The 27,053-nt window shown below is 45.6% G+C and overlaps 1 protein-coding gene and 1 long non-coding RNA gene across 3 annotated transcripts in view; one reads left to right on the top strand and one right to left on the bottom strand.

Moving 5' to 3' along the window:
• Positions 1–11,865, bottom strand: part of LOC135914297 (uncharacterized) — a 140,641-nt gene extending 128,776 nt beyond the window's left edge. The window contains exons 1-3 of the long non-coding RNA XR_011507960.1: positions 11,733–11,865; positions 10,929–11,527; positions 7,904–8,061 (exon numbers count right to left, since the gene is read on the bottom strand). This is a non-coding gene — a long non-coding RNA (uncharacterized lncRNA). The remainder of the gene's footprint in view (positions 1–7,903; positions 8,062–10,928; positions 11,528–11,732) is intronic.
• The window catches only part of LOC135914295 (homeobox protein unc-4 homolog), a 233,907-nt gene that overhangs the window by 113,281 nt on the left and 93,573 nt on the right, over positions 1–27,053 (top strand). The window lies entirely within an intron of this gene.

Raw genomic sequence — 27,053 nt, 5'->3', positions numbered from 1 at the left:
TTTTGTGTGCTCGCTGGGCGCCTACAATGCTTTCTTCTCTCTTTTTCCTCTCTCGCTTTGTTTTCGCATGCCTTTTTCGTTTTGTTTTTTGACCTTGTTTAACGTTCATTGCCCAAGAGATAAATGACGGTCACACACAGCGGGCACGCCTAGTTCACAGAAATCCATATGTGCCGCCAGTTTTACCGAACGCGTCACGGCTCAAAACGCTTTACTGGGTTGTCGCTCTTTCTGGAATTTGTCGTCCACAGGATACACCTGGCACGCACACTACAGTATGTAGTTCCAACAGCCATCTACGAACTTTCGAGAGAGTATTTTGGACAAAGCGAATCACTAGCACCTAAAGGTCACCGAGGGGAGTATAAGAAACACCACGCTCAAGAATCTTCACAAGTGGAGCATGTAAGTGCGCAGGAAATAATGGTTAATTACCGTGCGCACACTAACACATGAACTCCCGACATGCATTACTGTTTAACATAACCGGGGGACTTCATCACGGCTGTCTTCAACCGCATTCACATTTGCAGTGCTTCCGAGTTTGAATACTTCCTTTACGAGCAAGCTTACGTTGTTGCGAATTGCGTACTAAAGAACCTATATATACTGGTTATTAACAATACAAGATATGAGCTCTCACTATTGCTATAATCTAGTAAATGCGGTGATCCCTGAACTTGTGTGCTTTCGATAGTCTCAATCTTTCGTTGCTCTCGATGAATTTTCTTTATTTTGCATTTCGTTGCATACAAGCTGAGAACTGTCATGTGGTTCCTAGCTTTTCAATATATGCGAAAAACAGAAAGACGTTCAATAGACAAGCTACATAGCATGACGTCATTTGACCTTACATAGGAACACGCAGCGGCGCTGCCTTCCCATTATGCATTAGTGAATAAATATTCATAATCTTCGTCGGCATGAATTTCCTTGACATACAAGATTAACCAATGTGGTTAAGTTTTCTTTAAAAGGTAATCTGATGTTACCTTTGTTTGAAGTGGCGAACAGAGAAATAGAGCGGAAGTGTTAATGCATGGCGCTCTCTTGCTTTTGCGTGTACTATGAATGTTTTGTTTGTTTTAGTTAGAAAACCTTTAACAAGACACTTTTAGGCCTAGATACTTTATCACAATAATGTTTATTCTTGCACTGCCTCTCAGATTACAGTACTCTTTTACCATTATGAATGACGTCAAGATTGTCATCTTAGAAAGAAGACAAATACAGATGAGCGTCAACGTCGTGATCACGTTAAACGCTCATTATAAGCAATAGTGTGGCGAGCTTGCTATGGTGCGAGCGTAAATCAGCAGTTGTATCTGCAGGCACGTGGTCGATTTAATTTAAATATTAGGTTAGGAGGAATAGATTAAGGGCGCAGGTTACTCCATTTGAGCTCCACGGCATTTTCTTTTTCCATCTCTTCAAAAGAGGGAACTATTCAATGAGAGATCACGTTTCCGCGACGCGCCATCAGATACAGGCAGGCGTTGGCTAGCGCGCTTAGCAGACGGCGTTGAACAGTTGCCGTCTGCTCACCGCAGTTGCCGCGGTAGCGGCTTCGGTCGGCGCACGTCTGCTAAGCTTGCGAAAGGAGGACACTACAAACAAGTCCACCAAAAAGAAAGAAAGCAGAAGTAGGAGAACAAACGCAACTCCAAAGCCAAGTGTCCACGCGTACACACAGAGAAGAGGGAACAGATCCGCGCCGTAGCAACAAATGACGGCCGAAATAATTGTTCCCGCGGCGCGGTAGGCGGGTTCCACGGTCGTCGTTAGGAGTAGGCGCGATGGTGGCGCCACCTAGGGGCCTGCTGCCCACGACGCGCAGCGGTGCGAGACCGCCGCGGGAGCAGACGACAGCGCAGGCCATTTGATACTCGCGGCGTCGAAGTAAATGGAAGCACACGATTAGCATGGGACAGGGTAAGCATGTGGCTCAAGCCCGTTCGCTCTACACCCCGAAGGTGCAAATGTTCTCTGCCTTCTTAACCGAAGGAGAGCACGGGTTTGACATTGCGAGCCCCGTATTGAAATGTTTTCCGTACTATTACACTATGCCTACAATACGTACGTCAGAGTTTAGCGAGAAGTTAGGAAGTTCCACTTCTTGTCACTTACAAACGCATGAAGAAAAATCGACAATGAGGCCATAGAAAGGACACGGGCAAATGAACAGTTAGCTTTAACGGGAAAAGTTGAAACACGGGAACTCGCAACGAAAGTGGATGATAATACAAACTTGCTGCAGCTGAGCAAAACCCACATCTTCCATCATTCCGCGAGGGATGATGTGCCATTCGAGCTACGGCGGCGGCCACCATTCCCTGCACTGTTCTCGCGTAGATTCCCGAACAAGTGGATCGGACGTACGTGCCTAGGTAATTTAATGGTAAAACGCACCGTGCGCGGAATGCGGCATATGTGTGTTCGACTTCGATGCACCTGCTGCAAGTTTCTATTTTCGTATCCACTCTCCCTTTCGGTTTCCTCGTTGTGGATGTCCCAGCACACATGGCTGCCCTCTGCAGGGTGACGTAAGCAGAACGTCCCCTCGAGGGGGGTGGCTTTGCGCTCGCTGCAGCCTCAATTCCGCGGGGGATCTCATTTTTCTTGACCCAGAAGTTGACATGGCTTGTACGGAAAGCTCGCTTCAGTTTACCATGTACGATGAGCCCGCTTAAACTAAACGTTATAAAGTTAATTATTACATTTTGTTACTTACCGACTAATTACCATGCATCACCCGTCGCATCATGGTCGCCACAACTGTCTCCGAAAAAAACGTCCTTTTATTGCAAGGCCGCTATTTTTAAATATCACCTAAGTTTTCGCAGAGATATCCTTTATGTGTCTTATAATGTTGGCGTGGTGCAGAAGACGACTCGATAAATAGAACGAAGAGGACGACTTTGCGCGTGTTGAGTTAGCGGCTTTATGCGCCATGATTCAAATGGGTTGAATCTAATCAACCCGTCCTTATTCGAGCTGCCTGCAGCTGTGAACAGCATTCGCCGTCTGCTTCCGCCTTGCAACTTTTTTCCCCTTTTCCCAGAAATTAAGACGCAACCAAGGTCGAAAAAAAGCTTTAGGACTGGAAAGAGCGCCACTTGCAACTAGTTTATTGAAAGCAGACGGGATCATATTTATACGCGAAGGTGGCCATGTGCGCACATACGTCTGCGCACAGCAGTCAAACAAATTCGCACCAATATCCAATCACACAGCGCAGAAACTCTCGTTCAGTGTTACGTAATGCCACAAATGTGTCGCAGACACCAGACGATGTGTTTCATGTTAACGAAATTTTGATGAAGCTAACCCAGCAACAAGTATTGTTACGTTAAATTTTTTTTCCCCTATGTCAGAAAACACTTGCTGTCATCACCGTTAAAGCATGGTTCTTTATGTTTCGCTTTCATTTCGCAACAACAATAACTACGAAAAGAAATGTGTTATTTGCTGATGAATAACACGGAAAACATATCTAATTACTGGATTGGATATGAAAGCTTCAAATGAAAGCAGACGACAGCCCTCGTTGCGAGAAGCAGGCGTCAACAAAGCAGTGGCGTCCTCTGTCACATCTGTTGGCGAGTTGAGTGGTGGAGGCCATCGGGGCAAATTACCTAAATGTGGGGATGCACCTGCTACATGTGTTTTTTCCCGCACTAAAGAAAACAGGGCAAGTACGGTATGTTATATATATATATATATATATATATATATATATATATATAAAGAAGTACAAAAAAGGAACATTAGGAATAATGTTAAGATAGAAACACACGAATGAAGCCGACTATGCCACAGTGTGCGATAGCGGACACATGGTACAAAAAGAAGGAAAGAGGAAAACCGAGGACGCAGATGGCAGAGTGGGTAATGACGTCAAGTTGTGAAAAGCGCACGATGTTACGTCTATTCAATTCTGGACAGTGCTGCGCGGGCTACTAGCGTTTGAAATGGAACAAACCATTCAGTCTTACGGTATACCTTCTACAGACTTCAATATCCACAATTCGCGCATTCTTAAAACACCGTTTAGCGGGCGTTCCTGTCTACACACTTCACAGTTTGTTACACTTCGTGTGCAATGCACACTAAAAGCATGAAAAAATTGTGGGCTTCCACGTGCCAAAACCGCAATCTGATTATGAGGCACGCCGTAATTGGGCACTCTGGATTAATTTTCGCTAGCTGGGGTTCTTTGACGTGCAGCCAAATCTAAATACACGGGTGTCCACTCGGCCGCCGTAACCGGAATTTGATCCCGCGACCTCGTGCTTAGCAGCCCAACACCATGGCCACTAAACAACCACGGCGAATCACACTAAATGCACCAAGGCTGCCAATAAATAGGAATGTAATTAATCATTAAAAGTCTAAAGATTAAGCGTAATAAAAAATAAAATTGAAAAGGATGAGCAATGCGTAACTGTTTGATTCTTAGCGCAGAATTTTAGGACAACGATTAACCACAACACCCGTGCTTATAACTGGAGAGCGAAAAAATCTTTTTGATAGTACGTACATTCCGTTTGGGGGGAAGTGTAATAGCATCGATATTTTTGGTGCCGCATTCTTAAATATTTCCAAATACCACCACAGGTGTCGTAGTAAACTGCTGACTATATATAGCTCGTAACTGAACCGGAAACTACGGAAACATATGATTACATGCAGGTACAACTGTACAGCACGAGCCTTATATGCGTTCGTACGCCATTCGGGTACACCTCAGCAAACATCGCCGCCAGCCGGTGGTGTTGTCATCAGACCCGCAGTGGTTCCTCAGTGGACATATGGTGTTGCGCTGCCAAGCACGAGGTCGCGGGATCGAATCCCGGCCACGGAGCCGCAATGCGATGCAGGCGAAAACAACAGTGTGCTTAGACTTAGGTGCACGTTAAAGAAACCCAGGTGGTCTGGACTTCCCCCACTACGGCGTGCCTCATAATCAGAAAGTGGTTTTGGCACGTAAAACCCCATAACTTATTTTTGCTGCCGTGATATTAAACAGGACAGTGGTGCTGGCGGCCGTGTTTGAAACAGACCACATGTATACTTTAAAGGTGGGAAGTACTCACTTCACCCGACACAATCATTTCATTCATGCAACAATTTAACGTCGTGCACAGATTCAGCGAAATTACTTAATGTGAAAAAATTCCTATGCAATAATATTTCTTTTTAAATAATCAACAGATCATCAAACACACAGCTCGTTAGGCTTGGTGAGGCTACGAAGAGTGTAGGCACTAGGCTTTCTGAAATTGACTTAAGAAAGCTTATTTCTAAGTAAGTTGGTATTGACTCGTTATACCTATCTTTCAGGCGCCGAAAAACGACACACAACAGAGTACACTATGTCCCTCTGTCCTCTCTTGTGTGCTGTGTGTTGTTTTTTGGCGCCTTAAGCATAGGTATAATGATTCTAAAATTGACAAAATAAATATCGTATCTCGAAATGAACAAGAAGGAAGAAGCAAAGATAGATGATCGAGTCATCGAAGCCTTACTGATGATGGGGCCTAATGTGCCAAAGCAAATCTCGATCTATTGAGACACCATGTAGCCGATGGCATCGTAATAATTTTTACTGCATGTGTTTTTTTTTACAAGATGCGCCCAAATTTAAGCCCAGGAGAGTTTTTTTTTTATTTTACCCCCCGTCTACATGTAGCGGCCGCGCCCGGTATTCGAACCTGCGACCTGGACCAGAACGCCATAATCTCTAAGCTTCCGCGGCGGGTGGTTACGCTTATACCATTGCCCGGGTCTATCCGCATTGGGCGCCCTCGGAGCCGCTGCACGCAACTAAAGGGACCCAGGGCGCGGGATCGCATGACGCGGCAAGCGAAGCCGGGCGCATTTCAGCTGTAATTACTCGGCACTCGCGCGAGAAAGCCGCCAGCGCACGAAAGCGCCCGCACGGACGCCAACGATCACGTAGCGCGGCCTTCCTGCCTTGTCCGGGTTTTGGCGATTCACTTACACTTACTTTGTTTGCGTGTTTGAACGATCTTTTTTTTTGTTTCTGTGTTTCTTCTTTTTTTTTCTTACTCCGTCGCTCCCGTTGCACATAAACGAACCAGAAAGGCCGTATACTGCCCTCCGTCCCTGTGTCCTCTCTCGCGCCCACCACCCTCTCCCCTGCTATTCAATCCTGCATTGCTATCGAGCACGCACTCGGGGTATAATACGTGTTTGACGAGAGGCCGCCATTCTTTGCGACCCTCGTTTGTCTGCCGACCTTTTGATTCCGGCGACGCTCGAAGCCAGCTCTTCCGACCATATTTTTTTTTAATCTTTCGCTTTATCTTTCACTTTATTGTTGGAGCACATCTGTGTCGTGTTGTACAATTAGTTGACGTATATACGGGCGCGCAGCGCAGGTCAACAGTTCGCCCGTACGCGAGGAATTACGATGGCGCTTTTGCGTGACTTTTTTTTTTGCGTCTCTATTTCCCGTTCGAAGGCTCCGTTTCCCATAATAGAACTGTACAGCCTCGCACATAGCAACAGCACAGAGCTGCGAGAGTGTAATATTCTAACCGCGTGATTGTCAATGATAACGGTTTTGAATAACCCTTCGTTCGTGGTATAGGCGAAAGCTCTACATTTCTATCCGATGTCGTCAGCTTTCTCTGCGATTTTACCGCCTATATAGAAGCACTCGCTGGGTCAGCTTAGTGGATATGGCGTTACACTTCGGAGCTTGAGGTCATTGGTTTGATCGCTGTCGCGGCAGCTTCATATCGATGGGTACAAAATACAAACCACCCTTCGCTCAGATTTACGCGCACGTTATTTATTTATTTATTTTCAATACTGCCAGTCCCATCAGGCACCATATAGCAGGTGGGCATACAAAAAATGAAATACATGGTAATAAACGTGCACGTACAAATTGCGTGTCAATCAGCGAAATAAGGAACGGAAAGGAACAAGGTAGGAATACATAAAAAAACAAAACAAATATCGATATCACATATCTAGGAGACATGCGCAGCAATAGAGAGAATACATCATGAAAGGGACAGCAAACGGGAGCAAAGTTACCAGTAAACACGTTCCCGATAATCAGCATGGCTTACAAGAATTGAAAAGCATCTGATGTGAATAAGACTACGTTACTAATTGCTTGATATGGATTCTAACCGCGATGTGAACTGAGATAATGAGTCTGAGATAAGAGTACATGGATGTGCCATTATGGCATGAATATTCTGTTAAAGCGTGTGTAGAGAGCCCCGTGCGGTCAAAATTTATCCAGAGTCCGCCACTACGTCCTATTTCGTGAAACCCCATAATTTCAACTTAACGCCTAGAAACAAGGAGTCGTTTTTCACTTATCACTCTCACGCGCTCGTGTGCTATCACCTTCACCTGTGCAGAGTTGTCGCGTGTTTTGCGACATGAAGAAACACTGACTGAATAGATAAAAGTATCTGTCAGCTCTTCTGGGCTTTCGCAATCCGCCCGAGTAAGCAAACGCGTTTTGAACGGGAACATTGTGCTGTCGTTCAAGAATGCCTGCAGTTTTGTCGGGGACCTTCAATTTGAAAGAAACTATTTAGACATGATTTACTGCATGTCTTCTCCGTAAGCGTGAGCCAAATGAGGGCTCAACCAATTGCCACGCACAATTGCCGAGATTTGAATGGTTCACGCGAAAAGGAGGTCAACCATACTGTGGGACACTGACGATTAATTGTGCAGATATGCGTAGCCTCTAATTGACCGGAAATATCCGATGAACGCTGGGGCCGCACATTCACAAAAAAAGAAGACCTCCCCTTCTTAGACCGGCGTGAGTATATACATCTGCCACTTCTTCTTCGGCTCTGTAATTACGAGAGGGTCGAAAGCTTGAACCACACAGTGTACGTACCCTATGCATCGCACTGCTGGAGGCATTCGTTCTCGACGGACGATTAAGGCTAAATTGTTTCTTCCGTGGAAACAATTTTTTGACGAGCGCAGCCATTTTGTCCCTTTCCTCCGCTTCGGCGCGGTTCTTTTGCCGGGAAAGAGGCCGGCCCCGTGCGTCTGCAATTGGAGAACAAAATGATGGGGAATTAGTGGAAGCGCAAGAAGTTGGCCAACCCGCTATAAAGACAGTTATTTGCGTGTTATACGGAGAAGCATACGCGGTCTCTGCAGTCGGTTACAAAGTAGGACGAACAGAGGCGCCTGTTCCAACTAGCCTGCAAAGCGTGGTCTTTAAGCTTGTGGCTTCCCGTAAATAATACATTGCAGTGAGAACAGAAATGACACTAATGCATAGAACAAGGCGCACGCGTAGTGTTGAGCGATATACCTCCCACTAAGATCGCAGTCAACGTTGGGTCAGATAGCACACTTTGGGGCTGCATAGTTACAGAGGTATTCTGCATAGTTAAAGAGGTTGAAGAGGTTGTCTAGTAATGCCAGTAAATTGTCCTTGCAAAGTTCGGTTTCGATTCATTCGGCGGAAGTAAGATCGATTACTAACAGAGGAGGAAAGGAAACGGCAAGCATTTTCCTTGAGTTGCATTTTCACATTTTTACACAGTTCACAAAATTTTCAGCGTCGATAGTCTTGTGCGACATCACAAACATCTATGTTTTTTTCTCATAGTTGGCTTATCCGGCCGGGAGATAATAGTGAAACTTGCAAAGTTGGCTCAATAGTCTGCAGAAAATGCAGCCTAATCTTCCTTTTATGATCAGGAGTTCACTATATATGAACTCGGATAATCGTTCTCAAAAATAAATGAAGTCATGAGGAACAGGTGCGAAAACTTCCTGGCGGCGTTACCATCACTCTCATTTAGCTTACAAAGCTATTTGTAACCTTAGTATCAACAATGCAGTGAAACCTCCTTATAGCAAAATGGGATACAATAAAATATTGGATAAAACGAAGTAGGTCAAATTACCTTTGAAATCCCCATGGAGTGAGGCGAATGCAGCACTTAATCGACTTAATGGATATAACGAAATAATTCTGACTCCCACTTCCACTTCGTTTGGGAAATTAGGCCTGGCGATACCAAGAACACCACCATCTTATACGCTGAAAAGCGTGCCGAGGAAGGTCCCCTACTACGGCGTGCTTCATAATCAGAAAATGTTTTGGCACGTAAAGTCACGCAATTCTTTTACAATTTTAATTTCTGGCCCACTAAAGCAGAGAAGAGAATTGTCACTCGTCAAACCGCTGGGCCATCGAGATAAGCACAGCGAAAAGTATTAAGTCTGCTCGAATGACATTTTCTTAAGTTTTCGAGGATACAAAGAAACAAGTGGCTGTTGAACTGATAAATGTTTCGGCCTGGTTTTAATCTAAGCGTTATATGACAAAGAGCCCATCATGAAGGGTCGTTGTTTATAGTTTATCTCGAGTTTTTTCTTCTGTATGATAAAGCTTTATCGTTAAAAAATATCCTACACACAAGTGTGTTCCTGCCAAGCACGACTTCGGTGTGCACCTCAGTGCCTGGCAGTGGAGGCACTCCAAAGCGCACATCTCATCTGCACACAAGTGCGCATAACACAGTAATATGTGCAAGTGACATTTGTTTTTGAGATCGCCATTTCTTGTGAGACTCAGATAATGAGGACTGCATGCTCTCATTATTACATTCGTGTACCTATATACCAAAGACTACATCGCAACCTCAAATACCTCTTCAGCGTTTTGGGACATTTTCTTTAAGTTACTGTTATTAGTAATGGGTTGGCGCCTAAACATGGCGCCGGTGGTCTTCTTGTCTGATGTTAGTTTTGCTCGTAAAGTTCACAAGAAAAATTATAATAATTACACACACACACACGAACATTCACGCACACAGTTAACATGCAAAAATATGCATGTTCATACAATAAAACTATCCACACAACATAAATGTTCACGCAACATTAATGTTCACGTAATGTAGGTGCTCTTGGGCACATTCAAATTTGACCTGTTTTGAGTAATCGGACACAAGAGCCACAGAAATCAAGCACGCACGCAAAAGGTGTTTTAATGAGTGTTTGCAATTTTACCATTCGTTTGTTGCGTTTTTTTCTTTTTGTTTAAACGTGAAACTACCGCTTACTGAATCTGCTTATATTTCTTCGTTATATCGTTGAATGCGTACATAGCCTTTACGGCTATGGGTTCAATCATATTCAAGTTCTGTAGACAATATAAGACTTCGATTGCATTTCAAGCTTCAAGAATATCGGCTATCTCAGAGGAACAGCCACAGTTGGTCTCGGAGCACAGCAGCCCCTCCTTTACCCTCATTGGCATACTCCTAGTGTAATTTTTGGAACTTTTGCCAATTCTTTTCATCCCACATTCTTTCTTGTTACCTCTGCTATCTAACTAATGCAATTTCTGTTGGACCACACGCGTCAGCGCACTCACCGCTAATTTCCTTCTTTCCGTCCCTCCTCTCTCTGCCTTTCAGCTTTGTTTTCCCCTTTCCCATTCTCCGGTGTAGGGTAGCCAACCGGACGTAATTCTGGTTAACCTCCCTGCCTTCTGCTTTTCGCTTTCTTCCTCCCCCTGCTTTAATTCCGGCTGCAGAGTCGAAACTCGGCAGAACAACGAGAGTAGTGTACTGTGTTTTACTTTAGTCTTCAGATTTGTCCTGTTGCTCTTCCTTTCCTCTCTCCTCCCCTCCTTCCTATCGTCCATTTCTGTGTTGCTGCCACCTCCCTTCAAAAGAGCAGGCAGGCGTTGTGCCCCTTCCGGTGGCAGTTGCCAGCCTGCTCGTCGCTTTCTCTTTCCTGTAAACTGCGTATGTGTGTTCAAAAGAAATAATAATAATAGCCCCCCTGCTATGTGAAGAAAGAGTGGTTGCCGTGAACATAATTTTTGGTGAACGAATCAACTGACTTTCCTTTGATTAGAAAAACAAAAGAAACAAATTCGCGCTTACTTGAATGTGTCAGCGGCAAGTGTGGCGACTGCAAGAGTAATATCGCAGCAGGCACGGCATGGTGCTCGAGTTGAGGTCACGTGCGCTGCAAAGAGTTCGTACTGCAAAACAGGTGCGTTCGAATTCATTTCTCCAGAATCGGGCCACGGTGCACCTGTTTCAACAGCGTCGACAGGCTTCCCCGAGCGTCGCTAAAGCATTCGTGAATTCATTGGGGAGATAAATTTATTTTGCCTTGGTCCACACCCTACGTTGAATGCATGGCGTGTAGTCGTCCAGATCAGGAGACCTCTTACGATGTGTTGGACGAGTATGTTGGACCAGTATGTGTTGGACCATTACGTTAACATTGCCATTCTCTTTCATAGGTTTCCTTTCAAGTTGGCGGCACTTGTGTCTGGGAGTGCTTGGCAGAATCGCACGCATGGTTTGCGTGGTTGTAGCAACCATTCTCGTTACAATAATAAACTTTCCCGCGTGGATAGCTGACTATTTAGGATCCTGCAACGTTGTCAACATTTCACTGGCATCTTCCATCTTACTACCGAACGGTTTGCTGTATGCGGAGTGGTAGAATGTACTTGAGCCACGATGCCCATCTGCGTAGCACAAAGAAGTAACAAAACGAATTACAGGCAATCGCACGCACAGGCACAATCAAATCGGCGCAATCACATCCTCCTCTCAAAACGTGTTCAACACTGCGCGACAGCGCTGTACGGCTTTGCGCAATGCTGATACGGCGAAACGCGAGTACGGCTGTATAGGGGACAAAGAAACGAAAAGCCCGCCCGGCCCACTTACTTTTTTTTCGGCACGACGACCTTGACCGAATCGGAGCAATGACTCCGACGCGCAGCCTTCGTTTCGCCCATTAATGCTGTTTTCTGTTTGTTCCCCGATCTCGTGGATTAACGACCGTAGCTTCATCTTTGCGAACCCTTTGTTCACGAGGCACTCTTATATAGCGAGCACGCGTACAGTATATTTATATATATATATATATACAGACGATGTCTAGTAGGCGTGATGTGCTCGTAACGCAGGTGCGGCGGTGGGTATAGCTTGCGTTGTTGCTCGAGGGGTTAATTAATAAAACGAGGCAGCTTCGTCGAAGGCTAATGAGCTCCGCGGTGTCGGGTGTCTATTAGCGGCGCCGCGGCTGCGTTGCCTGCCTTTTACGGGTCACGACGCCTGGAACACCGCGACTTTAGCGCCGGTCCCGTCTGCTCTGACCCGCGGTGAAGTGTACCGTATTCACGCGCCTTTAGACATAAACTGTTGGTAGGTAAATTGTTAGCCTGCTCTGATCAAGCCTAGTGACCCTAGGGGTAGTATAACGAGGGACGGTGACGATTAACTTTAGGTCAAGCTTCAATCGTAAACGGGGCTTGTACGATAGCTTGGCGTCCACTTATGCACCTTCACGGAAGCATATACATAAAAAAACAGAAGTTTTTGTTGTCGCGGTATTGATGTCCTTGCACTAGTGCGTCATAAAGTCACGGGTTTTGACAGCGTTTCCCCGGGCGCAGTTAATCGTACATCGAAAAAGAAAGCTTGCGCAGCGTTCCAATGAAAGCGAACGCAAAAGCCAGCCGATTTCGCTGACTTTGTTTTGCGCAGAAGTGGCCTATGTAGGAGAAGGGCGCTGAAGTCTGTGACGTCGCACTGACGTAACGCGTGGCTGGAGTTTTGGCACGACATACACCACAAGAAAGGAGGAGGGATATCGTACACTGTGGTCAACCACTTTCACCGAATGAGTGGACATATAGGGATTGCAAATAATACTTTACTATAGTCTAAAACCTTTGACCAGGAGGTGTCATCCCACTGGGTCTCGGCTATAGGTTTTGCCAATCTCGTACGCGATTACCGGTTTTGCGAACGACCTTCCGTCATACCTGACACTTCTTGAATTTGGGCTATATTTAGCTAAGCAGTCCATTTCTCCAGTGAAGTGCGACTTCAGTTTAGCTGGGTTCTCTTTAGCCCTGATTGATAGTGCGATGGATCTACGCAGTTCATAAAATATCGTGTCGCTTACTGATCTTCGCGAAGGGGAAAGAACAAAGACGGACCATTGCACATCATTTTGCTGGTTGATGCAGATTTTACCTATCTTTATCTAGAAAGTGCGTAGAATGTCTGCAGGCAGTTGAGGGAATAATAGTATTCAGAAAAGTTGATATCCACAGACAGTTTATGCACTGTCGAGTGGATCCTAACCCATATTATGATCCATTTTCTATGGAATGTCGACAAAAATATGACTAAGCCAGATGAGAGAAGCATAGACCATGGCCGCAAAATATTCAGTGTCATTAGAAGGTATTTAATGCGTTGTTCTAGTTTACTTTCGTGAGGGCTGGGGCAGAGAAGGAAAGGGAATGGATGTCGGTGATGTGACTGTTAAAGCAAAACTGCATACCCCTGTTGCAGCACAAAAATGCAACCTGTTTACGCACAGCGCACACTTCATGTTTAGGCCTTCCGCACTACATTTATCATATCTCTACTGCACAGTGCCTTAATCAGTCTGCCTACTTTTTCATCTATATACCCATAGTGCATGCAGGAAACAGCACAATTAAAACGGCGTGCTTTATTCCTTATAATGCCTACACACGTGGAGCAACGTTTTACATGTATTTGCTCTCCTATACGCCCATACTTGCTTAAAATAAAGGGTACGGATTGCATTCGCGGTTCTGTTTTCAGAGGGTGGGTTCTGCTATACCTTTAATACAAACCACTTCTGCTCGCAAAAAAAAAAAAAAATACCGTTTTAGCAGGGCAGTGATATAAGGCAAGCCTTGGTTCCACACCACGCGCAAACCCGCATCGGTGGCTGAGATGGACACACACACGCACACTTTCCCGGCCGTGGAGATCCAATTCTCACGTGCTGTGAATGCAAAAGCGATCAGAAACACTGGTTCATGAACTTTACGTGGTCCAAATCAAACTGGAGCCCTGCGAATTAGGGTGTTTCTCGTAGCCCCTGAATAAGTTAACGCCCGCAATCCATGTACGCACACCTTTTGCACCTTTAAGGGTGGAATGCCGTGAAAAATGCACTTGGCAGAAAATTATCTTCAGCATATACTTTTTTTAAATATGACGTATCTTTGATGAAAGCACCCATACTGCACCCATAAGGCCCTTAAGAGAGTACGAAGGGCCTAGTTCGCTGATTTCGCCTGGTGTGAATATAAGGGCGTACGGATGCTTTATTTTAAGAATGCTGTAAAGATGATGATTTGATAAAGTTGTTCTCGCACACCTTTGCTTTCGGGTAATGATGGAATAACAACTACACATTGCTCACTAATACGCAGAGGTACGCACAATAGGTTAGGTAAATGCCAAAAGATGACCGTGCGTGTACACATAAAAACGTAACAGTCAGCTGCTCAACTTTCGGAGCGGTGCCCTCGAGTTCGTGGCTATGTATACCGATTGGGTAGCTGTATTATTTAGGCAGCTAGAAGTAGGCCGCAACCCTTAATAATAATAAAAAAAGAGTGTCAAACAAACTGTGCCAGTTGTGTTCGTTCATGGCGAAATGCAGCGCAAATGGAACACGAAAAAAAAAATAACACGGAAGAGCGTTGTGTCCGTGTGTATCTCCTGTTCGTGTTGGATTTGCTCTGCTCGTATGCTGAACATATAAACCGCCTTTCGGCCTTGTTACCTGTCATTGGCTCGCTGTCATGGGCGCGCTTTCCTGTGAAGTGTTACTAACGTGCTCCTGCAGGCACGAGGTCGCGGGATCGTATACCTGGGCCAAGGGGGCCGCATTTCGAAGGGGGGCGAAATGCGACAACATCCGTGTGCTTAGTTTGACATGTTAGTAGAAATCAAGAAAAAGAAATGGGCATGGGCAGGACATGTAATGAGGAGGGAAGATAGCCGATGGTCATTAAGGGTTACGGACTGGATTCCAAGGGAAGGGAAGCGTAGCAGGGGGCGGCAGAAATTTAGGTGGGTGGATGAGATTAAGAAGTTTGTAGGGATGACATGGCCACAATTAGTACATGACCGGGATAGTTGGAGAAGTATGGGAGAGGCCTTTGCCCTACAGTGGGTGTGACCAGGCTGATGATGATGATGATGATGATGATGATGACTTAGATTTAGGCGCACGTTAAAGATCCCGAGAGCACGACTCAAACAACAGAGGACAGCACAGCCGGATATAAACGTGCACTAACACACAACTCGGACTGGGAAATGATTTCAAAGAGAATGTTTTCTTTTTGCTTTTAGTGAGATCCGCATAATTATTAATGAGAAAGTACCCTTTCGAAAGATTTTTTTTAGGGCAGAAGAAAAAATCGCCTGAACGATTCGGATCAGCAGCGACAACGCCGCACAAATGAGCTTTCAATTTCTCATTTTCATATTGACGTGCACAACGGCTTCTGGCAAATGAGCCTATCCTGAGACACTCTCCCAGACAGCCGCGGTCGCGGCGCGTCAGACAACACTGACAAACTTGCGGTGCCGGAACTGACGTCGCTCCTTAACGACTCTAGAGCAGCCTCTACGCTAAAGCGATGCCAAGGGCGACCGCACGCACCCAAATGTTACTTTACGGCTAACACAAAAAAAAAAAGAAACAAAAAAAATGCAAGAGGGAGAAAGAAAAGAGGAGGCACCTGAAACACAATCGCTGACCCCGGTCGTCGCAAACAGGGGTGCGTGTCCGGTCTGCCAAGGGAGAAGTGTCGGGGGCACTATACAGAAGCACGGCCGCTTCCCAGCTGTGATCTTCCGCCGCGCTTTGCACCAGGCCGCCATTCGTCCTCAACGAAGCCGAAGTACCGGAACCCGCAGCGTCGAGTCTGTTTCACCTCGCCAAATCGCCGTCGCCGTGAGGTGAAGACGTGGGTGCTGTCGCCAATGCGGGTGGGAAAGGGAGAGGCGTCGAGTTAGCGCCTTACTGGCGCCGCCATTTTCGTCTGTTAGGCCTAATGATGCGTGCGCGCCGGGGCTGTCGCCTTCCGCGCGCTCTGTTTCGCCGGAGCACTTCCACGCTCGTAGAGAGCTCAGTTTCCCACGGGAAGTGATTCCAGGAGACGGACACACCGTCTATGGTCCCCGAACAGTGAGTGCCTGAGGGTGCGCTGAGGCGAGCTTGTTAACGTCTTGCTTTTCTGAGTGAATCAGTGAAGCAACTGGCAGAGGACGTTAATGGACTGAGCGGAAAAAGTTCACGTGGTGTCATATCGGAAGCACCGAGCGAGCTCTCCATGGCGTCGACGTTTTCGCCAATGATCTTTTCTATAGGGGTGGCGTGCGAGCGGTGTGTGTAACAATGGGTGCGCCTCCGGTGCCTCCATTGTTGCGGGCGGTCGAAACACGAGCACCTCCGGTCGTCTTTCAGATGTCGTTACCGTCTGCTTGCACTGTGTCTGTCGTCTGCTTCGAGCGTCTGGAAGAGGGCGTACCTCAGGCGCTCAGGTATAACGTCACACTCATTGGGAATTGAGCAGTGGACTCCCAACGTCTGCTTCGTGCTACATATGGTGGGTACGCCGCGGAGGCACTGTCTGTTCTCTTGCGACGACAACGGCGAATATGGTAACAGGCATTACTTCCATAATGCCTGCGAGGGGATCGCAAGATTTGACCACACGTATATACTCCGCTGGTGCCAGTAAAGAGCGACCGAGAACAGGGAAGGCAAACTAACTGCAGAAGACAAAATCAGTACGTGCACATACCACGATATCATTATTAGAACCGCTGTTATCGTTGGTGCTAATTTTACAACATGCGTGCGTGGGCGCTTGCTTCGTTCTCGCACTTTCCCACGAGAATCGCTCCCGGGCAAACGCCCCCCAGGCTTTCGTGGTCAGTCGTTCTGGCAGAAAACGCAGTAATTCTTCTTTACGCTGACCTGGAGTATGCGTATATGTGGAAAAACAAATTACATATAAAATAATCTTTTAAGATAACCATTACGAGTGAACGTAAGTGTTCGATGAAACAAGAGGGCGAATATTTTCTCTAGAGTCTTTCTCGGTGCTGTCTCTTTTTTTACGAGTCATCAACCTGCCCAAGCATCCAACTTGGCAACGAAGAGTGTCTACTACCCTGAGGAGAATTCTCTTAAAAGCCCAAGGTCACCTAAGCTTCAACAATCATGACATACAAAGCAATTCTCCCATTATATCTGCCGTACGAACACGCGTTGAACATTAACTGATGTGGGCTGCGGTTGCATATGCGTGCACAAGGTTATCTCCTCATGTTAGATAAGATAAAAACTGCCTTTCATTGAAGGCGCACAGATATAAAGCTACAGCATTATCTGCGACTTTGTTGCGATAGGACAGCGCAGGGTCGAATTCCCACCAGAGAAGAGTAATTTATCAATATTCCGCGGCCCCTACTATAGCGGTTGTGTTTACGCGCTTTGCCATCGTCACGTGTCCGCGGCAGTCACAAGTGGAATGCTGTAAATCTTCAAGGTTCGATTTCCTTTGGTCCTATGTTTAGTTGCTGTCATGGACGTCACCGTTACCGCTGTGATCATCGCGTTTGTTGTTGTCGCTGATGTAGTAATCGTCGCCATTGGCTGGAGCACTTCTACCAAATAGTCCAGAAACTACACAGTCCGTTGCGCGCAACGTGGGAAGGTGTGATGACTATCGCGTCTCTTATTAAGGAAGAAAAAATTGGCTACATGATGGCCTATGCTCACCAATAATATATAAATGCGCTGTAAGCAGATACAAATTAACGGAATTTTCGATTAGCGCCTTCTTCTTTCTTATGTTAGCTATTGCAGTCAGTTTAGCAGGCGATGGAAGAAGAAATTTTAAGTAGTCGCTCTCTGGTGGCTCGACTTTCATTTAATTCCAGAATATGTCGACGCAAGTTTTACAGAGAGTGCACGAAAGAAATCAGGAAAGAAAATTTGTGCGACAACTAATAAGGGTAGTGCCAGGCTCTTCGATTCCCGAAGTGGCTGTCTGAGAGCAAAAGCCTACATGAGCGAATGTTCACATCGGAATGAGGTATGGGTCTGCAACAAAAAAGAAAAAAACGAAAGGAAAAAAAAAGCATGTGGATACGACTCAACACATCATTTTCTAATGCAAACATTGTCATCCTACCGGAATCTTAGGAATCGTTCACCTTTCACAAGCGCGAGGCCGGATTCCGAAACAGTGGGTGCGTTACCTGGTAGACAGTTAAGCGAGGGCACGTTTTGGGTATTGCTGGAAAAAAGAAAGTATGGAACAGACGAGGACAGGACTGTCGCATAAGCACATCTGGTAAACTTACGAGACAATTAGGCAGAGATGGGCAGAGTGCTTGATTACAATATGGTAATACGTAAGTAGCTCAAGTAGAGTAGATGACTGTGCCGCGAAGCCAGCCCAATTCTAAGAAAATAGCATTAGAAATAACGAAGCATCAACCCGCCGTGGTTGCTCAGTGGCTATGGTGTTGGGCTGCTGAGCACGAGGTCGCGGGATCGAATCCCGGCCACGGCGGCCGCATTTCGATGGGGGCGAAATGCGAAAACACCCGTGTACTTAGGTTTAGGTGCACGTTAAAGAACCCCAGGTGGTCGAAATTTCCGGAGTCCTCCACTACGGCGTGCCTCATAATCAGAAAGTGGTTTTGGCACGTAAAACCCCATAATTTAATTTTTTTTAACGAAGCATCATCATCATCATCAGCGACCACAAAGAGGTAGCAGCGCATTGTCTCGGCAACTTGTAGCGGAGTTTGACTCATGTTGTAGATGCTGCACTACGAAACATCTGACCGACACAACTGTCCGGAATCGGCCATGTTGCCGAGCCAGGAAATCTGGTCGCTGCATGCCGTCGTCGTCTTTCTCGTGGCCATTCTCACCACTGGTTATCGCTGTCGCCTTCCAGCCAGCTATCCCTGTTACGGCTATCGCTAGTGCCTTTCCCACCGAGTGGCATTTCTGTCACCTTTTCTTTTCTCTTGTTTAGTTTTTTTGTTTTTTTGAACAAACCCTTTCCTCCCCCTCCCACCTCCGACCCACATTTTTTTTTTCACTTCTCGCCACAACTGGGACAACACTCGATCGACACAACAACACACTGCTGGTTGCGCGCCCCATTCCACAACAGGCAACGGAGCCGTGCCTCCATGATCCCGTAATGAAGGCGCGTGTGTGTTTGTGTGCCCTAATTTGCGGCACGCGCACAGAGACGGCAAATGAAAGGAACTGCAGGAAGGGGTTAATGAACGTCACGTGGCGGAGCTATCTGTTTCCTCGGGCGCGCCCTAATCAAGCATGCCGACGCCTCGTGCAGCCTTGTCTAGCCCGAGGAATGAAACAAAGGCAAGGAAAAGATGCGAGCTAAACGCAATGAAAAAAAAAGGATAGAAATGAGAAGCACGAGTCACGCGTATATTGAGCAGTCACGCTCTGGTTAAGGCCGCTCTGGAAGCTGCGTTAACCGTGCGCTTTGGCACTATAGCCCCCGCGGTTTGGTACTTAGCGAACAGAGGGGGCTCCTTTAGGTAAGCATATGAACTACATGAGAGGGTTAGGAAATTTTTTTTGTTCCACATGCACTGAACAAGCGTTAATTACGTTTGCTGCATTTAAGAGGAGGTTTTAGCTCGAGGACAACTCCGATGCCACCTATTCAAGCACATGTAGAACGCGGAAATGCTTTTATTACAGAACCCTGAACCGATTCGTATGAAATTTGCTGCATTTGGATGTGTGTGTGGGGGGGGGGGGGGGGGCGATTTTAGATTCCAGTGACTGTAGGAAGCGGAATTTTGATTCAGGGCCTGGTATGGTTTACCATACATTCCGGAAAATCCATCTGTTAAAAAAAATGTTAAAATGCGCAGTTTACAAATCCGTAACTCTGCGCCAAAAGTAGATATCGCAGTTCTGTTATCTTAATCCATGGAGCAACTATCGCGCACAAGTTTGATCAATGAATTTGAGGTTTACTTGAATTTTTACAATGTCTACATGGTTTTTCCAAAGGGTTGTACTCACCGATTTGTCGCATATTTCAGAGGCATGTATATAATACGTCCACTTTGTCTACTTTAGATGCATTATTAAGTGCATTTGACAGAATTGTGATTTCTTATTTCAATGCTTAGTTGGTTAGTCGTTAACTTCGTAGTCTCGTTTATGGCAGTTTTGTTATCTTCAACAGTTTTACAGGAACATTGACGACCTAACTAATAAAAAGATCACTTTCCTACACTCACTATTGATCTTAACTCTCTCTCTCTCTTTTCAATGTAACAAACCTCGACAAATTCGGTGCAGTTGCCGAAAATGATTCCTCCATTCCTGTGCACTTGGTTAGAAAGCCCAGAGCATAATCCCAATCATCTATACTTACTTTGTAAAACAGCTGTATCTGTTTTAACTGCTAAGCTAAGAAGCTCCGCATAATATTTTGTAAATAATTGACCCATCTACTACTCATATTGCGCGATAATTGACGCCATAAATTGACGTTTTGCGTGCAATAGTGATTGGAACATACGTTGATATCCTAATTGTAGCAAGAGTCATGGATCATGGTTCAGCGGTTGCCGAGTAATATCATTTCTGTGGTTCACATGTGTATAAATAGCGAAACTGAAAATTTGCCCCATTCTAAAGGTATCTCTGAAGCACAAGTAAGCGGTTTATATAGCAGAATAAACTGTGCATTTAATGCGGCTACAATTTCGTGTTTCACGACCATCAGAGAAATCTCGAAGTGTTCTAAATTGATCATTCGAACGCGGCATCACAACCAACGTGACCAACTGCCGACTATAATTATAGCATTACCGTTACGGTACACCAAAATGCAGCGGTCCTACTCGTTTTGAGACTTTTTCAACAGTGCACGCTCGTGTTATCTTCTCGAATGTTATCTTCTCGTGTTATCTTCTCGGAGTTCAAGTTTCTTCGTTAAATTAACTGACAGCAACAAAAAAAGGAATATCCAAAAATGCCCAAAGAAACAGTTTTCTTAAAAGCACAGGCTCTGCGAGGCACTATCGACACCGAATATCGCATGCACTCCTTGGGCGTCCGTATAGCCGTTGATCTTTAGGTTATTCGACGCCAGGTGGTGTTCTAGACGGCAGTATACGTGCCACTGAGGCATCGTCTCACTGAGATGGCAGTTCGATTATGGAGCCTCGGGTACAGACGCGGTCAAACACGGCGAGGGGCGGCGGTACGCTGATGACCCCCTTGAGTGGCCAACCGCATCGGACTGCGGTATGCGACCGCGGAGGCCGATATTAAGTCGTAATTCTTCTGCGCTTGACGGAGAATGCCTTTGGGATATACTTTACCTCGGGCCATTCAAGTGCAGGTATGCGGTAAACCCAATAACACGCTTTGTAGAATGCGAAATATTGTCACCTGCATGCTGGTAACCGCTGGATTGCTTTGAATGAAATTTGTTGAACTGAGATGGACGTAGAGACACACCCCAGGGTGCGTTTTATTGCTAATGATCGTGTCTTTCTTTCTGTTAATAGGAAATGCCGACGATGAAAATATGGAAGATATTAGAAATTCTAAGCGCGAATATGAAACTATCTATCTCCGCGATATAAGTTGCATCGCAATTCTGTAAATTGCACTTATTAAGAAGTCTGATGCCGAAAAGATCTCTATATACAGGTATGCTGTAGACATTGCTCCCGGATGAATCCAAACATTACAGCGGAGCTGTTTAGGGCTACGGTTCCATGGATTTTTCGTGTCCTTCAACAAATGTGCGTGTGCAAAAACTCAGTTCCCGAATTGGATGAAAAATCGCTTCGTTCTGTGCAAAAGCTGATACATCCCATCACTTGGACATGCATGTTCAGTAGATTAGTCATCAATAGGCACCATTTTCGAGATCAGTAGACTGTCAGGTGGATCATCTTATTTTTTGCTTGCGTACCCGGGTATGAGTCATAGCTCATACCCGCGTACTATCTACCTACATACCTGCTCATACGCCTATCTAGAACCAGTAATAAATACTCATTTACTCAGGTCGCATGTGCCGAGAGAGCAGTTGTATACTAGTGAAAATAAAGACATGTTAATCAATAATAGAACCACAGCCATCGACTGTTCCTAAAGACATGTTCGCGTTGCAAATGTTGATCACTTTGCACATTGTTGTTATCGCGCTTCAATTTTCACTGCTCTCCCTAGCTGTCGAGATCGATGGTTATCTTGCTCCTTCCATTTAATTTCATCCAGTTGTGGCCTGCTTTTTAAGCCAAAAATGTCTTTTTGTGAATATGAATATATTGTAACCATTTGACAAATACACTGGTTCGTCAAGTGATTTTGCCTATATAAACTGAGTGCTGTTATTTATTATACTGATGACACGTATCCCCGCCACCTTCCTTGCTGCTGCTGCCTACAGAGACGGTACCCCAAGCTGGCACCTATGGATTCGAAACAACGGCTTGCTCTAAACTCGCGAGCCATTTAGAAAAGAAATTACGGGCAACTGCATGCTACCGCGACAGCACGCCTTCTGGCGTACTCCTCGAAAGTACGTTCTTGAAGGGCCCCTCACCAGGTTTTGCCATTTCCAACTTATAGTACAATGCTTATACAATGCGCGCTAACGATGGTGCCTGCGCAGTGTTACACTGCTACGCACCGCGAAGAGAGACGAAATGTCAAACCAAACGCCCTGCGTCCTTCTACTCGCGGACGCCGCAATCCCACCCGGAGAGTCAACGGCAGTCGCGCAAGTGCGCCTGCGCAGTTCGTCGTGCTGTGACGTCACTCACAGTGGCACGTGACTCTGATAACTATTCCAGGCAGCAGCAGTCATCGGTTCGATCTGTCGCTTCAGTGGAATGCATAATGTTTTGAGAAATGATGAAACCTATAGAAGCCGAATGTCCGCGCGTCTTTGTTCTACTTCGTGCTGTAGCAAGAGAGATGTGAACTTACGTTTCGTCTGCTTGTTCCCATGTCGTCCAGTCGCATGCGCATGGAACGAAACTACATTATCTACCCTGTTCCAGCCCGCGATCGCGCTCTGTGATCCGCTTGCACCTGCCTCAGTGTTCGTGTAGCACTGACTTATACTGCGTATACCTGTATAGTGAGGTGTTCTCGTGCATTCTCGTGCAGAGTGTGCAATATAAACGCAACAGCTCGCGCGCGAGAACGTCACCGGCAGTGCGCAATAAAGCAAAAAAAGAAAAGCAAGAGAGAAAAAGAAATGAACGTGTGGCCCGTGACGTATGTGTCACGCGATCATCCAGCTCTGGTACGGGAGAATGCAGGAAAGGAATTTCTTTAGCAGAGGCTAGACGAGGGTCAGTGGAGAGGGTGTCTATGTTGCAGGTGACTCTCGCCATCTGAACTCATGGGCTCGCGGAACTGAAATATTTCTATCTCGAATATCAAAGAATCAATTTGAAAAAAAAATTATTGCAATAGAACGCTCCCTAGAGGCACCGTACCAACTTCCAGCGCATAAGCAAAACTTTCCATGTGGCTTGGTGAGGGGTCCTTTAAAGAAGCGTCTGGTCTTCTCAACGATCGTGCTTTCGGATCGTCTGCTCGCCTCGACAAGCGACCAGACGATGCGAGTCGTACACAGCCTTCTGCTCGCGAAACCACCCGCTGCCAGCGCAGCGTAAGCGCCACGCCCACTGCTAAATTGAGCTTAAAACCGCTGCGCTTGGGAGCCCACGACTAAGTTTCCAGTTAGCCGAAGAGAAAAGCGAAGCGGTCGCTTTTGAGTTTCCCGAACGACATTCGAAACCGGAGCCCACGCATAAGCCTTCGCACGCGCGCACGTACGTACATCTTTTTCCAGGTCGAAATCGAATTAAGAAACTTCAGCGGTACAGGCAGCGCCCCTGTCGGACGAATCAGATTGCCGAGATAAGCTTCCTTTCGCCGCCATGCGTAACTTGTCGGAAACGTGCTTCCGAAGAACGGCAGTACGATAATTAGCTTCGGTCACGTGACCGAAACAACGCAGGGGCGTTCCCGATCGTGTTTGCGGGAGACGTCGCTCCGTATATTTCGATTCCCCCCCCCCCCCCCCTTCTTTTTTTTTTTTTTGCGGCCGTCCGAGTTGTTTTCGGATCGAGAGGACCGAAAGTTTGCTGTTGGAAAATCGATATTATTGGCGATGGATATCAAAACATGGGAGCAGAACTCATCACCGGGGCGTTTACGCTGGGAACGGAACGAGGAATCACGCCAGCGCTGGAACGGCAAATCACTGAGAGGGCCCGACGGGGACAGCTGCGTTCGCATTATGACCGAGAAAGGTGGTTCATTTTTGGTGGAACCGAATGAAATTATGACGTGGAAGCTGAAAATTACGTTGAATACATTGGCGCAATCGGCTGATTAGTTACACAATCTCAAAGTTGGTTAGCGATAGAAAAGCGCTTTATTAAACGAGGCGCTGTAAAGTGAGAGGCATGGTAGAAAGTTAAACCGATTGCTTGATTGAGTGATGGGTCGGTGAGTTGAGTGACCGACCTGCTGATTACTTGATTGTCTGTGGCTCTTAATATACAAATCAGCACGTTGGCCAAAGGACGCCGTAGTGGAGAGCCTCGGTTCAATTGACCACTTGGGGTGATTTCTTAGCGGGCGCCCGGAACTCAGCCTGAAAATATTATTATTATTATTATTATTATTATTATTATTATTATTATTATTATTATTATTATTATTATTCCACCTACATTGGAATGTGAGCAGCGCGACTCAGAATGGGAAATATTCGAAATGTCGAGCGCAATATAGTGGCGTTTCTGAAAGCGCCAACGCCCATCTATGTGTAAGTAGTACGGCACGAAGAAGGAAACTGCTGCGTTGCCAGAGCTTTGCTCCTGGTGTAGATGATGGCTACGTTTATTATACATTCCCGCCATCAGGCTAATCATGCTAACAGAACCCCCGGGGGATTCGACAATTTTATATGCCTTGAAGATGACAATGGATAAAGAACAACACTTATTGTGGCGACGTTACGGAACCGCGCTCCGTGAGAAACAAACACGATAAACCATCATTGCAACAAGAAACGTTTGTATAGGAAATAGATTTCGCTGTAAGCGGTCCATCGTTAACAACGGAGATGCCCTAAACAAGCTATACCAACACGGGAAGTGCAATTTAACACCATCGAGACTCATGAAACCTGATACTACGGTACAGGTTTAAAGTTCAATTGCCTACACTTCTAAACCACATAATAAAAGAAAATAAGATTGACATATCTAGTACATCACCAAAACAACTGCGTCTAATGTTTGTATAATGATGTGATACGATGATTTTCTATTTGACTACTGTATAATCCCCTTTACATTGACGTTTTATAACTACTGTAAGTGTTGATTGACATATCTAGTACATCACCAAAACAACTGCGTTTAATGTTTGTATAATGATGTGATACCATGATTTTGTATTTGACTACTGTATAATCCCCTTTACATTGACGATTTATAACTACTGTAAGTGTTTTCCTCTCAGTAGGTTGTACTCCATTAGCCGCACGCTTTTATGCTTCCCCGTGTGATAGGGGGTCAGGGCTCCTCAAGCTGTTTTTACAGCTTTTACCTGTCCTCCTCGTAACATTTTCTTGTTGCGGAATAAACTCAATTAAATTCAATTCAAAATGAAACGCGAACAAGTTAGGGATAACTATTGAACTGATTGCTTCGTTTCCGCTTTAAAGAATACGCGTAATACCGGCATGAATGTGGCATGTTCGAGTGGTTAGAGGCCTACACCATTACTGTATCGGTAACAGAATACTGACAGTACGACATATAGCACTGCGGCGTTGCTGTTCCTAAGAGGAGTTCGAATTTGCCGCTAGCGTTTGACTTGTCATCCATAACACACTGACACAAAGCTGCACCCGATAGCGGTAATGCCGGGCCAGTAAATGCCATTCCCATGTCATGACGCATATCAACACGTGCTTCGTCTGTCAGTTATAATAACACGATGGAGCTGCTGTCCCAGGACGAATCATATCAACGTGAAGATGGCTTCTTACAGCATATGTCGCACTTATTGTGGACTGTGGTATATATTATTCGTATGCGTTCATTTTTAATTGCAAGTGACCGCCATAGTATACAGCCAACTGTTAGATATCTCAAATGTTTTACTTGTCTCCTAATTATCATCCGTCATTCATTTAAGAATTATACGTTGTAGAGAAGCCGGCTAAATATTGTGCTTGTTGCCAGAATTCGCAATTTATTCAGTCGATTGAGCAATCAATCAATCAATCAATCAAATTCAGAGGAACTGCCAACTCCTAGTGCAGTGCGCAGCTCAGCGCTGTTTGCCTGTAGATATTGACACTAACAAAACAAATGGTAGCCGGGTATGCTGCACCAGACTGTTCCGTGCGATTGTGCTTCTTCGCCTTCCGTATAAACCGAACCCTGGAGCCACTACAGTTCGAATAATCCGGTATAAATAGCACGCATTGCGTGCGGGACACCGTAGACCTTCGAATAGTGCGATACTTCAAGAAAGTTATAAACAGGGTTTCATAGCCTGTGTAAAGCAAATAAAGCAATATTGTAACGATGATTTACACACTGATAATGATTTCTCTTTTTAATCCATACAGTGCTGTTGCCTTGTGCGTGCTATTAAAGAAATGATATGACCAATGAGCGTTATCATTCTGCTGTTACGCTTTGCCGGCACCGTGGTGTAAGTGATGGCTTGTCTACCACAGTGCATTGAAATTCATGATATTGCAAAACAAAAGCTCTATAGGGCGTGTTTAGCGAACGTTGAATCAACTAAGATGGAACAGACGTTCTTCACGCTTGCCGCACTATGCAACTAAAGTTTCTCACTTTATTCGTAGGCAAGAAAAGTGATATTAGAAATTTTATGGCCTCGTCTGTCTCACTCCGCATAAATAGTGCACAGTATTTGTTTTCCACTCAACATGTACCCAACCAAACACATCTTGATATGATCAAAATATGCATATGTATTCCTAGTTGCTACACCTGAAATACTGAGCACTCAATCGGGCTCGACATATAAAGATAAAAAGCCAACGCATGCTTTGATACTCTGAATAAAATTTTACGAGA

The sequence above is a fragment of the Dermacentor albipictus genome, chromosome 8 (genome assembly GCF_038994185.2).
Source record: "Dermacentor albipictus isolate Rhodes 1998 colony chromosome 8, USDA_Dalb.pri_finalv2, whole genome shotgun sequence".
Taxonomy (NCBI): Eukaryota; Metazoa; Arthropoda; class Arachnida; order Ixodida; family Ixodidae; genus Dermacentor; species Dermacentor albipictus.
Note: the sequence above shows the minus strand (reverse complement) of the source record. Positions and strands in the feature narration are given on the sequence as shown.